Here is a 16,117-nt window from a genome sequence, read left to right as displayed (position 1 = left end):
ACGGGTCGTAACATATCTGAAATGTAGCGTCCACTGTTCAAAGTGCCGTCAATGCGAACAAGAGATGACCGAGACGTATAACCAATGGCACCCCCATACCATCACTCCAGATGACACGCCATTATGGCGATGACGAATACACGCTTCCAATGTGCGTTCACTGGGATGTCGCCAAATATGGATGCGACCATCATGAAGCTGTAAACAGAACCTGGAGTCATCCGAAAAAATGACGTTTTGCCATTCGTGCACATAGATTCGTCGTTGAGTACATCATCGCAGGTGCTCCTCGCTGTGATGCAGCGTCTAGGGTAACCGCAGCCACAGTCTCCGAGCTGATAGTCCATGCTGCTGCAAATATAGTCGAACTGTTCGTGCAGATGGTTGTTGTCTTGCAAACGTCCCCATCTGTTGACTCAGAGATCGAGACGTGACTGCACGATCCGTTACAGCTAAGCGGATAAGATGCCTGTCATCTAGACTGCTAGTGATACGAGGCCGTTGGGATCCAGCACGGCGTTCCGTATTACCCTCCTGAACCCACCGATTCCATATTCTGCTAACAGTCATTGGATCTCGACCAACGCGAGCACCAACGTCGCGATAGGTTACAATCCGATTTTTATCAAAGTTGGAAACGTGATGGTAAGCATTTCTCCTCCTTACACGAGGCATCACAACATCGTTTCACCAGCAACGCCGGTCAACTGCTGTTTGTGTATGAGAAATCGGTTGGAAACTTTCCTCATGTCAGCACGTTGTAGGTGTCACCACCGGCGCCAACCTTGTGTGAATGCTCTGAAAAGCTAATCATTTGCGAATCCCAGCATCTTCTTCCTGTCGGTTAAATTTCGTGACTGGAGCACGTCATCTTCGTGGTGTAGCAATAATAATAGCCAGTAGTGTAGAATTAACAGGAATAGTTTACTAGGTGTGGCATCGTTAATGCGATTCTCACACGCTTCAAGATATGCGTTGCGTATCTGAGCAATGATTACTGTCAAAATTCCAAGGGCGTACTTTCCAAGAAGAGTGGGGCAACGTCCACTGATGGATAGCAGATTGCAAACAGCAAGAAGGAGTTGTGCAAGATAAACGAAAGTTTGAAGGCTTGTTTCTACGTCTGAAAAATGGCGTCCATTCAAATTTTGGGCCAGTCGTGTAAGAATGGTGCTAGTTGCGCCACTGTGAGGATGCTAATCAGGTTTGCTTCAAATTTGCGCTCTAACCGTTCTGAATGTTAATTACTTCTGAGATTGGACATAGTGAGCTGATTAGTCTCCACTGTCTGTAAGACGACGAAGACTCCATTTTCAAGCGCTCAATGAGTTTGAACGAGGTCACGCATTACTGCCACGAGAAGCTGGTCGTTCTTTCCGCGATACTGGAAGACCGTCGCATTCGGCCTATTGCAGTGGCACATCGTACAGCTTCTGCCTCAGCCATTCAAACAGCAGTTGGCGCCACAGTGACGCAATGAAATTCAGGACCAACTCTGGGCCACATGCTCTGTAGCGTGTATTCCACTGATCCTCAAACTGGGGAACTATCAAGAATGGGGTTCCACAAGGGTCAGTTTTGGGTCCTTTGTTGTTCTTAATATATATTAATGACTTGCCATTCTATATTCATGAAGAGGCAAAGTTAGTTCTCTTTGCTGATGATACAAGCATAGTAATCAATCCTGACAAACAAGAATTAACCGATGAAATTGTTAATACTGTCTTTCAGAAAATTACTAAGTGGTTCCTCGTAAATGGACTCTCACTGAATTTTGATAAGACACAGTACGTACAATTCCGTACAGTGAATGGTATGACGCCATTAATAAATATAGACCTTAATCAGAAGCATATAGCTAAGGTAGAATATTCCAAATTTTTAGGTGTGTCCATTGATGAGTGATTAAATTGGAAGAAACACATTGATGATCTGCTGAAACGTTTGAGTTCAGCTACTTATGCAATAAGGGTCATTGCAAATTTTGGTGATAAACATCTTAGTAAATTAGCTTACTACGCCTATTTTCACTCATTGCTTTCATATGGCATCATATTTTGAGGTAATTCATCACTGAGGAATAAAGTATTTATTGCACAAAAGCGTGTAATCAGAATAATAGCTGGAGTCCACCCAAGATCATCCTGCAGACATTTATTTAAGGATCTAGGGATATTCACAGTAGCTTCTCAGTATATATACTCTCTTATGAAATTTGTTATTAACAACCAAACCCAATTCAAAGTAATAGCAGTGTGCATAACTACAATACTACGAGAAAGGATGATCTTCACTATTCAAGATTAAATCTAACTTTGGCACAGAAAGGGCTGAATAATACTGGCACTAAAGTCTTTGGTCACTTTCCAAATAGTATCAAAAGTCTGACAGATAACCAACAAGTATTTAAGAAGAAATTAAAAGAATTTCTGAATGACAACTCCTTCTACTCCACAGAGGAATTTTTAGATATAAATTAAGAAAAAAAATATTTTAAAAAAATAAAAAATAAAATAAAAACACAAAAAAATAAAAAAGTTGTTATATTAACTTAAGTATGTTGTTAAATGAACTTAATTATGTCATGTATTGGAAAATTTGACTAGTTCCACATCATTACGAAATATCGTATTCATGATCCATGGAACTAGTATTAATCTAACCTAATCTAATCCGCCGTTTGCAATTTCAGTCGTGTCATGCGAGAGCTTATTGGGGGACAATCTACATCTAGATATATACTCTGTCAGCCACCAAACGGTGTGTGGCGGAGGGCACAATTCGCACCAAAGTCATATCCCCCCCCCCCCCTCGCCATCTGTTCCACTCACGGATCGAGCGAAGGAGAAACGACTGAACGCCTCAGTACGATCTCTAATTTCCATATCTTTGAATGGTGATCATTGAGCGATCTGAAAGTTGGTGGCAATAATATATGCTCTACTTCCTCGGTGAAAATCGGATTTCGGAATTTAGTGAGCAGCCACTTCCGTTTAGCGCGCCGTGTATTTGCAAGTGTGTCCACTTCAAACTTTCTATGAGATTTGTAACGCTCTCGCGAAGGCTAATTGCACCAATCACGAATCTTGCCGCTCTTCTTTGGACCTTCTCAAACTCTTGAATCAGACCCAACTGGTAAGGGTCCCATACAGACGAACAGTACTCCAAGACTGGACGAACTAACGTATTGTAAGCTATTTCTTTTGTTGACGGACTGCATTGCGTCAGGATTCTGCCAATAAACCGCAATCTAGAGTTTGCCTTACCCTTTACTTGTGTAATCTGATCATTCCATTTGAGATCATTTCGAAGAGTCACACCCAGATACTTGGCGGACGCTACCGCTTCCAAAGCCTGGGCATTTGTTTTGTACTCATACATTAATGGGGATTTTCGCTTTGTTACACGCAGTAGCTTACACTTACTAATATTGAGAGATAACTGCCAGTCATTACACCACGCATTTATTTTCTGCAAATCCTCATTGATTTGCTCACAACTTTCGTGTGATACTACTTTCCTGTAGACTACAGCATCATCGGCAAACAGTCTAATGCCGCTGTCAATACCATCAACCAGATCGTTTATGTAAATCGTAAGAAGCAGCGGACCTACTACGCTGCCCTGGGGCACACCTGAAGTTACTCTTGTTTCTGTTGAAATCATCCCTTTCAGGACGACATACTGCTCCCCGTCTGTTAGAAAACTTTCTGTCCAACCGCCCATGTCATCGGGTAGACCGTAAGCGCGCACTTTTTGGAGCAAGTGACACTGCGGAACTGAGTCGAACGCCTTTCGAAAGTCGGGAAATATGGCATGAACCTGGGAGCCGGTATCTAGAGCCTCGGAGGCCCATTGTGTTTTGTGATGGACGCTGGTTCTGTCTCGTTGCCAGTGATGGCCGTGTGTTGGTTAGAAGGAGACAAGTTGAGCACCTGCAACCAGCCTGTCTGTGTGCTAGACACTCTCGACCTACACCTGGAGCTATAGCCTGAGAAGCAATTTCGTATGACAGCAGGAGCACTCTCGTGCTTATCCCACGCACCCTGACTGCAAATCTGGACGTCATTCTGGTGATTCGCCCTGTTGTGCTGCGATTCATGAGCAGCGTTCCAGGTGTGCCTTCCAACAGGATAACGCTCGCTGATGTACTGCTGTTGTTACCCCGCATGCTCTGCAGAGTGTCGATATGTTGCTTTGGCCTGTACGATCACCAGATCTGTCTCCAATCGAGTACGTGTGCGGATATCACCGGACAACTCCAGCGTTATCCACAACCAGCATTAACCGATCCTGCATTGATCGATCAAGTGCAACAGGCATGGAAGTCCATCCCACAAACCGACGTACGGACCTATACGACGCACACACGTTTGTATGCCTGCATCCGGATTTTGGTGGTTACACTGGTTATTAATATATCAGTGTATCACATTTCCAATGGCTTTTCTCGCGCCTACATTAACCTGTGACCTTGCAATGTTTATCACTTAAGTATACTACCTCGACAAATGTATTCCCGAAATCTTATTACTCTACATTAATTATTTTTTTGTGTTAAGATTCTTTTTCCGTCAGTGTACTGTTTCCACCACTAGGTATGTTCGTATACAGATGTGGCGACACTCTAGAGCCGAGAACGGATAGAAAGCCTACCAATGGAAATTGGTATATAGATGCCATTTCGCACCACCACTTAGCCCAGGAGCAAGCAGTGGTCAACACACGGTCTTCACGAGCCTTCCGTATAAGACATGACAGCAGCATCGAATCGGAGTTAAATTTCTTAAAAAAGGCAATGAAAGCCAATGGCTACTGTAGTTTGTCCATAGGTAGAGCTCTTGAATGGAATATTGATCGTGGTAATAACAATTACGAGAAACTAATTTCTCAGTATGTTAAGCTACCATTTGTTTCAGGGTTCACAGACCGAATAAGCTGAATTCTACGGGAGGATTTTATACAAGCCTCTTTCTTCAGGAAAAAAAAAGAGTTTTTTCGACGTAAAATGGATGCACCTGATTACCTTCACACTGCGGACGTCTCCGAATTGCCGTGTGGCGGACGCAGAGTGTATACAGGCGAAACGTAAACCGCTCTTAAAGAACATATTAAGGAACACGAACGGTACATGTGGCTGAAACAAACTGTGAAATCTGCGATAGCAAAACCTCGCGAAAACTGTGGTCTTGACATTGATTTCAATAGCGTTCGTGTACAGGCTAAGAAAGCCAACATTTACAGCAGAATAATCCAAGAACCTATTGCAATTTCTAAGAACAAATGTAACTTTAACAGGGAGGATCGGTATACAGGACGTAAGTAAATTCACTTTACAGATTTTTAGGACATTTCCGTTACACCAAAACAAGAAAAATAATGTCTAGTAAACATGGCTTTAAAACGCATACCTTTAGAGCTACGCACACTTGTTCATCTTCACAACTGTGAAACGCATCTCTTCTACTGAACAAAACCTCGTACCTCTTAAGGTATGCCTTCTTCAGCCCATTTTTACTGGACATTCTTTCCTTGTTTTGGCCCACATTACGTCCTCCCAAAATATGGGAACCAATGAGCTTGCAGTACAAGAGATGTCTTTCACAGAATCGTCGATGAACAAGTGTTCATAGCTCTGAAGGTATGCAATTTAGAGTCCATGTTTAACAGATTTTTTTTTTTTTTACTTCTTTTTGTGTAAGAAACCTGTTCTCAAAGTCTGTAAAGGGAATATCGTTATTGGCTCCGCGCCGGCATGGAAGTGAGTAAGCAGGAGAACGTCTAGGAAGCCATCTGTGGGGACAATAATATTTTTGATAAACTTTCCACCTCTCTTGTTCTACCCGTTTCGCTTCTATCCAACGACAGTTCCTCCCAAAGAGCACCAGACAGAATTTTAACCAATAACTCTTTTCTATCATAAGTACAGGAAAACTTCCTTTGTATATAATGACGATGGTCCATCAGTGGTAACCATAAGAATTTCAAGAAATAAAACATGGTCAAAAAGGCTGTGACATCTTTACTGTCGGTGCTGTGTATTTAAAATATATTGTAGACTACATGGATCATGTTTTATTTCTTAAAACATATTGAGGCTGTGAGTCACATAGGAACAAAATTTTACATGAATTTCAGTCAACAACCCTACTTCTTCGTCGGCCGGGATGGCCGAGCGGTTCTAGGCGCTACAGACTGGAACCGCGCGACCGCTACGGTCGCAGATTCGAATCCTGCCTCAGGCATGGATGTTTGTGATACCCTTAGGTTAGTTAGGTTTAAGTTGTTCTAGGTTCTAGGGGACTGATAACCTTAGAAGATAAGTCCCATAGTGCTCAGAGCCATTTGAACCATTTTTCTCTTCTCGAATATAATTGTGTTCCATCAACTTCTTCCACAGTCACACTCGAAGCTTCACTTAGTATCCAATAACTATGGCCCACCCAATGATAGCCACAGAAATTGTACGCAATAATCCCACTTCTCTAGCAAAAGCGTGGGAAAATAACCCCTTTATAAGAGAACACGACAATGGTTTTTCGAAGTGTTCAGTCAGCCGTGGATACCACAATACTCTGAAGCAATACAACCAGACGGGTCGAGATGACGATCACACAGAAGATGTATGACGGGGCCGAAAAACCCAGACAACTCTATCTTCAAACACAACAGCCAGGAAAGCCTGTAGACTTAAACACACTCTGAGACAGCAAAACGACGCCCAAACAAAGGAATTATCCGAACAGGAGGTAAGTCGTGAGACGTGATGTACAGACAAACAAATGATTACAATTTCAGAAAAAAATGATTTCTCCAAGAGAAAGGGCTTCAGAAATTAAGCAACTGAGTAATGCGTTGATCCACCTCTGGCGCGTACGCAAGCAGTAACTCGTTCCGGCGTTGATTGATGGAGTTGCTGGATGTCCTACTCAGGGTTATCGTGCCAAATTCTGTGCAACTGGTATGTTAGATCTTCGTAATCCCGAGCTGGTTGGAAGGCCCTGCCCATAATGTTCTAAACGTCCGGAAATTGTGGGATAAGTGGCAAACATTAACACGCAGAAACAAATCCTCGCCTTGTGCGGGCTGGCATTATCTTGCTGAAATGCAAGACCAGGATGACTTGCCAAGAAGGGCAACAAAACGGGGCGTAGAATATCGTCGACGTACCGCTGTGTTGTAAAGTTGCGACGAATGACAACAAAAGGGGTCCTGCTATGAAAAATCGCATCCCAGCCCATCACTTCTGGTTCTCGGGTTGTATGGTGGGCAGGCTTCTATCCCATCGCCATCCGTGGCGTCTCCAGACATGTCTTCACCGGTCGTCGGGTCTCAGTTCGAAACGGGGCTCATTACTGAATACAACTCTACTCTAGTTAATGAGACTCCAGGCCTAAGACGTCTCTGGAGATGCCCCAGACATTGGTGAGATACCAACCTGACAACGGTCCGACATCCAGTATTGGTGGTCTGCAGTGCTTTTCATAGCAGGCTCCCTTTGTTCGTCATCCGCGGCACCTCTATAACACAGCGAAACGTCGACTACATTCTGCGCCCCGTTTGTTGCCCTTCATGGCCAGCCAAATGGGCTTAAACATTTCAGCAAGATGTCCTCCCGTACACGGCGAGAATTTCTGCTGCTTATGTTCGTGGTTGCCGGACCCTACGTTGGGCAGCGAGGTCGCCGGTCCCCTCCCCGAATAATAACGTTTGCAGCATTATGGGAAGAGTCCACAGCACGTGATACTGCGGTAGCGTTCTCGCTTCCAGCGCACGGCGTCCCGGGTTCGATTCCCGGCGGGGTCATGGTTTTTCCCTGCCTCGAGATGACTGGGTGTTGTTGTGTCGTCTTCATCATCATCATTCATCCCCATTACGGTCGGAGGAAGGCAATGGGAAACCACCTCCACTAGAACCTTGCCTAGTAAAGCGGTGCGGGTCCCTCGCATCGTCCCCTACGCTCCTCGGAGTATGGGACCTCGTCATCATCATCATCATCATCATCACCACCATCACCATCACCATCACCATCACCATCACCATCACCATCACCACCACCACCACCATCATCATCATCATGGGGAGGGCCCTCCAACCAGCTAGGGATTTTGACGCTCTAACACGCTATTTGGACAGAATTTAGCACGACGTCACTCAGAAGGATATGAAATATTACTATCAATCAATGTCAAACCAAATAACTACTTGCATAAGGGCCTAAGGTGGACCAACGCGTTGTTCACTTTGTGACACTTTTTCTCTTGAATAAACCATCCAGTTTTTCTGATACTGTAGTCATTTGTTTGTCAGTATATATACACATCACAACTACCGACTTCCGTCCCATTCTTATAATTCCTCCATATTCCTCCATGGGATACGGTTTTTATTTATTTAGTTATTTATTTACTTATTTATTTACGTACACGTCAAGTTCCGTAGGACCAAATTGAGGAGCAAATCTCCAAGGTCATGGAATGTGTCAGTACATGAAATTACAACATAAAAGTAATAACAGATAAAAATAAATGTTTATGAACCTGAAAAAAGTCAGTCCATAAGTTTAAGTAAATGCTACCAGCAATACAATAAGAATCAGCTTAAATTTTCAAGGAGCTCCTCGACAGAATAGAATGAGTGACTCATGAGGAACCTCTTCAGTTTTGGTTTGAAAGCGCGTGGATTACTGCTGAGATTTTTGAATTCGAGTGGCAGCTTATTGAAAATGGATGCAGCAGTATACTGCACACCTTTCTGCACAAGAGTTAAGGAAATCCAATCCAAATGCAGGTTTGATTTCTGCCGAGTATTAACAGAATGAAAGCTGCTTATTCTTGGAAATAAACTAATGTTGGTAACAAGAAACGACAATAAGGAAAATACATATTGAGAAGCCAATGTCAAAATACTCAGACTCGTGAACAGGGCTCGACAAGGGGTTCGTCAACTAACACCACTTTTTGCCCGAACCGCACGTTTCTGAGCCAAAAATATCCTTGTAGAATGAGAAGAGTAACCCCAAAATATAATACCATACGACATAAGCGAATGAAAATAAGCAAAGCAGACTAATTTTCGTGTCGAAGTATCACTCGCTTCTGATACCGTTCGAATAGTAAAAATGGCAGTATTAGGTCTTTGAACAAGATCCTGAACTTGGGCTTTCCACGACAGCTTACTATCTTAACACCTAGAAATTTGAACTGTTCTGTTTCACTAATCATATGCCCGTTCTGTGAAATTAAAACGTCAGGTTTTGTTGAATTGTGTGTTATAAACTGTAAAAACTGAGTCTTACTGTGATTTAACGTTAGTTTATTTTCTACAAGCCATGAACTGAGGTCATGTACTGCTCTACTTGAAACCGAGTCAATGTTGCACACATCATCCTTTACTACCAATCTAGTGTCATCAGCAAACAGAAATATTTTAGAGTTACCCATAATACTAGAGGGCATATCATTTATATAAACAAGGAACAGTAGTGGCCCCACCACTGATCCCTGGGGCACCCCCCACTTGACAGTACCCCACTCAGATCCCACATCACAGCCGTTATCAACATTGTGAATAATGAGCATTTGCTGCCTGTTTCCGAAGCAAGAGGTGAACCAATTGTGAGCTACTCCCCGTATTCCGTAATGGTCCAACTTCTGGAGCAATATTTTGTGATCAACAGAATCAAATGCCTTAGTTAAATCAAAAAATACGCCAAGCGTTCGAAACTTTATATTTTGCCCATCCAGTACCTCACAGAGAAAAGAGAATATAGCATTTTCGGTTGTTAAACGACTTCTAAAGCCAAACTGTACATTTGATAGCAAATCGTATGATTTAAAATGATCAATTATCCTTACATACACAGCCTTTTCAATAACTTTTTCAAACACTGATGGCATAGTGTATTTTACTTCAAATTAACCTTTGTCACGCGGTATGTCCACGACAAGAAAGTACGAAAATATAAGAAATTACAGCTCATGTGGAGACAGTTCATACTTTCCAGCCGCCATTCGCTAGTAGAGCAGGGGAAGTTGGGTGGCAAGGATTGGGCGAGAGGGGGAAGGAAGATCGTGCCAGTATTAGTCTCTGTCATACGCCGTTAGGTGCGCCGTGGAGTATATAAATCTGGTCGCCTGATGGCGCGCTATGGCTGCTGCCGGCACGTGGAGTGTAACAGGCGGACGCCTGAGGCACCCCCTCCAGTCTCGAGCCTGGCTGCATCTCACGGTGCAGTGACTCGACGGCGGCCTTGATGAGCGCTAGACCCTTTAATGAGCTAAGTTGCGAGACACGCGCGTGACGTCGAAACTCTTCTGTTCTCTCCCCAGCAGGCGCGGCGCCTCTCAGCCTTCGAGCGGCTGATGAACGCCTGCTTCCAGCACCTGCTGCTGAGAAAGTTTTGCGTCACCTGCGGGAATCCATCTGGAAATTATTTCCACCACGATAACGGAGGGCAGACTCATCTTCCTCAGAGATAATGCCTGCTATGCACTTTACTGTGGCCTTGGGCGTACATTGCCGATGTAATCTCTGCAATGTGACCATAATCTCGGCCACGACAAATGTCACCTCATATTTTCATTAATGTACACTACTGTTCAGAAGTTTTCGATCAACCACTATCAAATCAATATACTTTACTTCAGTGTTTGAGCATATGGTACAAATTAATAGAACAAAAAATAATTTTTCTCTACATCATTACGTACAAAACAATACGGTTTATATTTTAGCCTCTTCAAAGTATTCACCCCCTGCCATCAGAACATCTGCACAAGCTCTTGACATTCTGGAGATAGATTTTGTAGTGTTTTTGCAGACACTGGGGTCCTGTAAGTCTGTAAATTATTCCATGAATCTTACGAATTAGTTTACTTCAGTTCCATGAACCTTTCTGTCAGGTTTATCTCGCAAGAGTTCAATAGGAGTTACGACAGGTGACTGAGTTGGTCAAATCATGTTCTTCAGTTCCCTACATTTTCCTTTTTATTGGCATGCCCTTCTGTACAATTTGGAAGTATGTTTGGGGTCATCGTCCTGTTGCAGAACAAATAAATGACCAATTTATCTCCTGTCAGATGGAACTGTATCATTGATCTGTGGCTTCATTCATTGTTTTATGTTCCATTAATTCTCAATGGATCACAGATATTGTCACCAGCAAAACATCCCCATACAATGACCTATCCTCCACCATCCTTTACCGCTGGTGTCGCACACATTGACTCTTTATATGTTCTCCACGAAGTCGACAAACGTTCAATGATGGCTTCCGTAGACTTCAAACTTAGGTTCATTCATTCATCTATTAATAACATCTTCGATATTTGCTGAAACTTTCTGTGCCCAATGCGATTTTTTCACGTTTGTTTGGGTAATAAAGACTTTTTGGGCGCTATGCACCCTTTAAACACTTTTCACTCTAACGGCGTTGGCTGTTAAGGCAGAGACTGGAACTGCTCGCATACTGTTTACTTTATCTCGAATTTTAGGTGCAGTACGAGTCTTCTTACCTTTGCCCTGTACACATATCAACTGATCTTCCCTGTATGATGTTACGTGAGCCTTAAAGATGGCGAAACACTTCTATTGTCACCAGTTTGCTTGAACCGCTGCAGAGCAACGCCACTGCAGATGAGGCTACGCCAACGTCTAGACCTCTAGAATAGCCATCCTGATGCAGAGCTACAGTTAATGGGTGCCTTTATCTTACAGTTTCCTGCTTCTGTCCCGTTAGGACGTAATATGATATGAACCCGGTCAGGCACACGAACACACTGCACACAGTGTACTGTAAATTAATCCGAACTGATTGCTACACCCACAGCTGAAGAAATGGAGCGTATTCGAATGGAATCGTCTTAGGTAAATGCACTTCAGTGCTGCTGTGCATACGCATCAGCCCGCATCTACGCACACAACCAGTCAAATATACAACAGAGCAGCTTATTCTTTACATGTTTATGCTTGTTTTATTACCATAACGGGGGCGCAATAGAATATTCAAAACGAAATCGCTGTTTTTAACCAAAAGTACATAGTGGTAATAGGTAATCGAAAACCGGTAGTGTACATATAATTAAAATCCTGTATATGTAAACGAATATTTAATTCCGTCCCTAGACTCGATGTCCCTTTTGGAGTAACTGTTGGATTATAAAAGTACCGGTTATTGACCTCTTCTTTCATTTAACAGTTTTCCCGAAAATCATGAAGATAAAAGAGAGACGCATACCATCAATGCTCACAAGCACGTTACAGATAAAACGGAGCACGCTCCAAAGGACACTTCATCAGATGTAAAAGACAGATCACGACACAATCTGAATATAAATAGCATAAGACCATGGAATTAAGCTCAGCAATTAGTGCTACATGTCAGACTTTCAGTGACATTTCGTTTTGCAATAAGATTACGTCGTGTAAAAAGAAAAAAAAAGAAAAGAAAAGAAACAGAACCGTTGCGCAAATGAATTTAAAAATCGACATCTGACAGACGTAACTTTAATAGTGCACCTACGTTATACCTTCTTCTGGCTCCTTCTTGAGCTCCTTATTCTCAACTTGATGCATTGCATATGTAAGATATAGCATGTATTAGATTTAAACTAAATGATTTACTGCTATGCCAAATCAAAACTGCTGTCCCACTCTCCCCCCCCCCCCCCCCACACACACACACACACACACAAACGCATTACGAATGTACCGTGATAACAATACAGGGTGTTACAAAAAGGTACGGCCAAAGTTTCAGGAAACATTCCTCACACACAAATAAAGAAAAGATGTTATGTGGACATGTGTCCGGAAACGCTTAATTTCCATGTTAGGGCTCATTTTAGTTTCGTCAGTATGTACTGTACTTCCTCGATTCACCGCCAGTTGGCCCAATTGAAGGAAGGTAATGTTGACTTCGGTGCTTGTGTTGACATGCGACTCACTGCTCTACAGTACTAGCATCAAGCACATCAGTACGTAGCATCAATAGGTTAGTGTTCATCACAAACGTGGTTTTGCAGTCAGTGCAATGTTTACAAATGCGGAGTTGGCAGATGCCCATTTGATGTATGGATTAGCACGGGGCAATAGCCGTGGCGCGGTACGTTTGTATCGAGACAGATTTCCAGAACGAAGGTGTCCCGACAGGAAGACGTTCGAAGCAATTGATCGGCGTCTTAGGGAGCACGGAACATTCCAGCCTATGACTCGCGACTGGGGAAGACCTAGAACGACGAGGACACCTGCAATGGACGAGGCAATTCTTCGTGCAGTTGACGATAACCCTAATGTCAGCGTCAGAGAAGTTACTGCTGTACAAGGTAACGTTGACCACGTCACTGTATGGAGAGTGCTACGGGAGAACCAGTTGTTTCCGTACCATGTACAGCGTGTGCAGGCACTACCGGCAGCTGATTGGCCTCCACGGGTACACTTCTGCGAATGGTTCATCCAACAATGTGTCAAACCTCATTTCAGTGCAAATGTTCTCTTTACGGATGAGGCTTCATTCCAACGTGATCAAATTGTAAATTTTCACAATCAACATGTGTGGGCTGACGAGAACCCGCACGCAATTGTGCAACCACGTCATTAACACAGATTTTCTGTGAACGTTTGGGCAGGCATTGTTGGTGATGTCTTGATTGGGCCCCATGTTTTTCCACCTACGCTCAATGGAGCACGTTATCATGATTTCATACGGGATACTCTACCTGTGCTGCTAGAACATGTGCCTTTACAAGTACGACACAACATGTGGTTCATGCACGATGGAGCTCCTGCACATTTCAGTCGAAGTGTTCGTATGCTTCTCAACAACAGATTCGGTGACCGATGGATTGGTACAGGCGGACCAATTCCATGGCCTCCACGCTCTCCTGACCTCAACGCTCTTGACTTTCATTTATGGGGCCATTTGAAAGCTCTTGTCTACGCAACACCGGTACCAAATGTAGAGACTCTTCGTGCTCGTATTGTGGAAGGCTGTGATACAATACGTTATTCTCCAGGGCTGCATCAGGGATTCCATGCGACGGAGGGTGGATGCATGTATCCTCGCTAACGGAGGACATTTTGAACATTTCCTGTAACAAAGTGTTGGAAGTCACGCTGGTACATTCTGTTGCTGTGTGTTTCCATTCCATGATTAATGTGATTTGGAGAGAAGTAATAAAATGAGCTCTAACATGGAAAGTAAGCGTGTCCGGACACATGTACACATAACATATTTTATTTCTTTGTGAGTGAGGAATGTTTCCTGAAAGTTTGGTCGTACCTTTTTGTAACTCCCTGTATATGACGACGCTAGAGATATTCCGACTTCAGCTCCAACAGGGCATTGAAATACATCCAATGACAATTGAAACTGTGCGGTGGACGAGGACTCGCAGCCAGTTTTCCCGCTTATCGTGTTGAACTCCCAACAGGCTATCGAGAACAAGCGCAGGGGCAAGTTCTCGAAGATGTAGTGCTGTTACAGGAGAACGCTAAGCCGATTGTGGCCAATAACAGCCTAGAGCTGCTCCTTGCAGCCACGGTGTGATTCGTATTTGTTAAACTCCTTAAAAATCCCTGAAAGGTCACAGGTTCACCTGTGTCCAGGAAAACTGGAAAACTGGATCCGTCAACAAATCAGTAGTTTCTACACTGAAGCCATCCACTCCGCTGGGCTCGGTGTATCAATATCTATGGACATTATGTGTAGTTCTAAAGTTCCACATCAGCTGTAATTATGATATTGTTACCAAAAATTTCTTTACATATAACTATAGTCTCCTTTTCATTTAGGAACATATAACAGCAAGGTTGGAACTTAGTCCACAAAACGGCAAGAAATCCTACAACTACAAGTTCAGATTAACATGGAATACATATTAGTTTCGTTCCTGAAGGCTAGCCCACGTGGATAAGTTTGCGGACTAAATGGCTATAGAAAACATTCTAGCCAGGAAGAAGGGTCATTCGCAGGCTGCCACTAAAAAAAAAACCGTCACGACTCACGAATCCACTGGAGAAACTATCAAAATACAGAAATTTGTGGTAAAGTAAGGCAGAAGGGGATACGTCCTCCTCTGTGAAAGAATAACAGGAGGACTGAGATTCCCGATCGTACACACAAACGACAGAAAGCTGCAGCATTCCTAACATCTACGCGCTCATAGAGCCATAGCCTGGTGACCTACCTTCACAGTCTTGGAGAAAGTGAAATACCGATAACGATGAATGCACAATTCGATTTTATATCGTGTACGTTTTGATGACTTCAAAGTTTGGAAGTACGAGGTGCATTCAAGTTCTAAGGCCTCCGATTTTTTTCTCCGGCCTGGAAAGAGATAGAAACGTGCGCATTGTTTTAAAATGAGGCTACGTTCATTGTCAATATGTCCCAGAGATGGCAGCACCGTACGGCAGATGGAATTCTACCGCCAGCGGCGAGAATGAGAAATGTTTTAAATTCTTAAAATGGCGACGTTTTCCTTACTTAAACAGCGTGCAATCATTCGTTTTCTGAATTTGCGTGGTGTGAAACCAATTGAAATTCATCGACAGTTGAAGGAGACATGTGGTGATGGAGTTATGGATGTGTCGAAAGTGCGTTCGTAGGTGCGACAGTTTAATGAAGGCAGAACATCGTGTGACAACAAACCGAAACAACCTCGGGCTCGCACAAGCCGGTCTGACGACATGATCGAGAAAGTGGAGAGAATTGTTTTGGGGGATCGCCGAATGACTGTTGAACAGATCGCCTCCAGAGTTGGCATTTCTGTGCGTTCTGTACACATAATCCTGCATGACGACCTGAAAATGCGAAAAGTGTCATCCAGGTGGGTGCCACTAATGCTGACGGACGACCACACGGCTGCCCGTGTGGCATGTTGCCAAGCAATGTTGACACGCAACGACAACATGAATAGGACTTTCTTTTCGTCGGTTGTGACAATAGATGAGACGTGGATGACATTTTTCAATCCAGAAACAAAGCGCCAGTCAGCTCAATGGAAGCACTCATGTTCACCGCCACCAAAAAATTTCGGGTAGCCGCCAGTGCTGAAAAAATGATGGTGTCCATGTTCTGGGACAGCGAGGCGTAATCCTTACCCATTGCGTTCCG

Source organism: Schistocerca americana, chromosome 2 (assembly GCF_021461395.2).
Source record: "Schistocerca americana isolate TAMUIC-IGC-003095 chromosome 2, iqSchAmer2.1, whole genome shotgun sequence".
NCBI classification, from domain to species: Eukaryota; Metazoa; Arthropoda; class Insecta; order Orthoptera; family Acrididae; genus Schistocerca; species Schistocerca americana.
The sequence above is the reverse complement of the archived record's forward strand: the minus strand, read 5'-3'. Positions refer to the sequence as shown.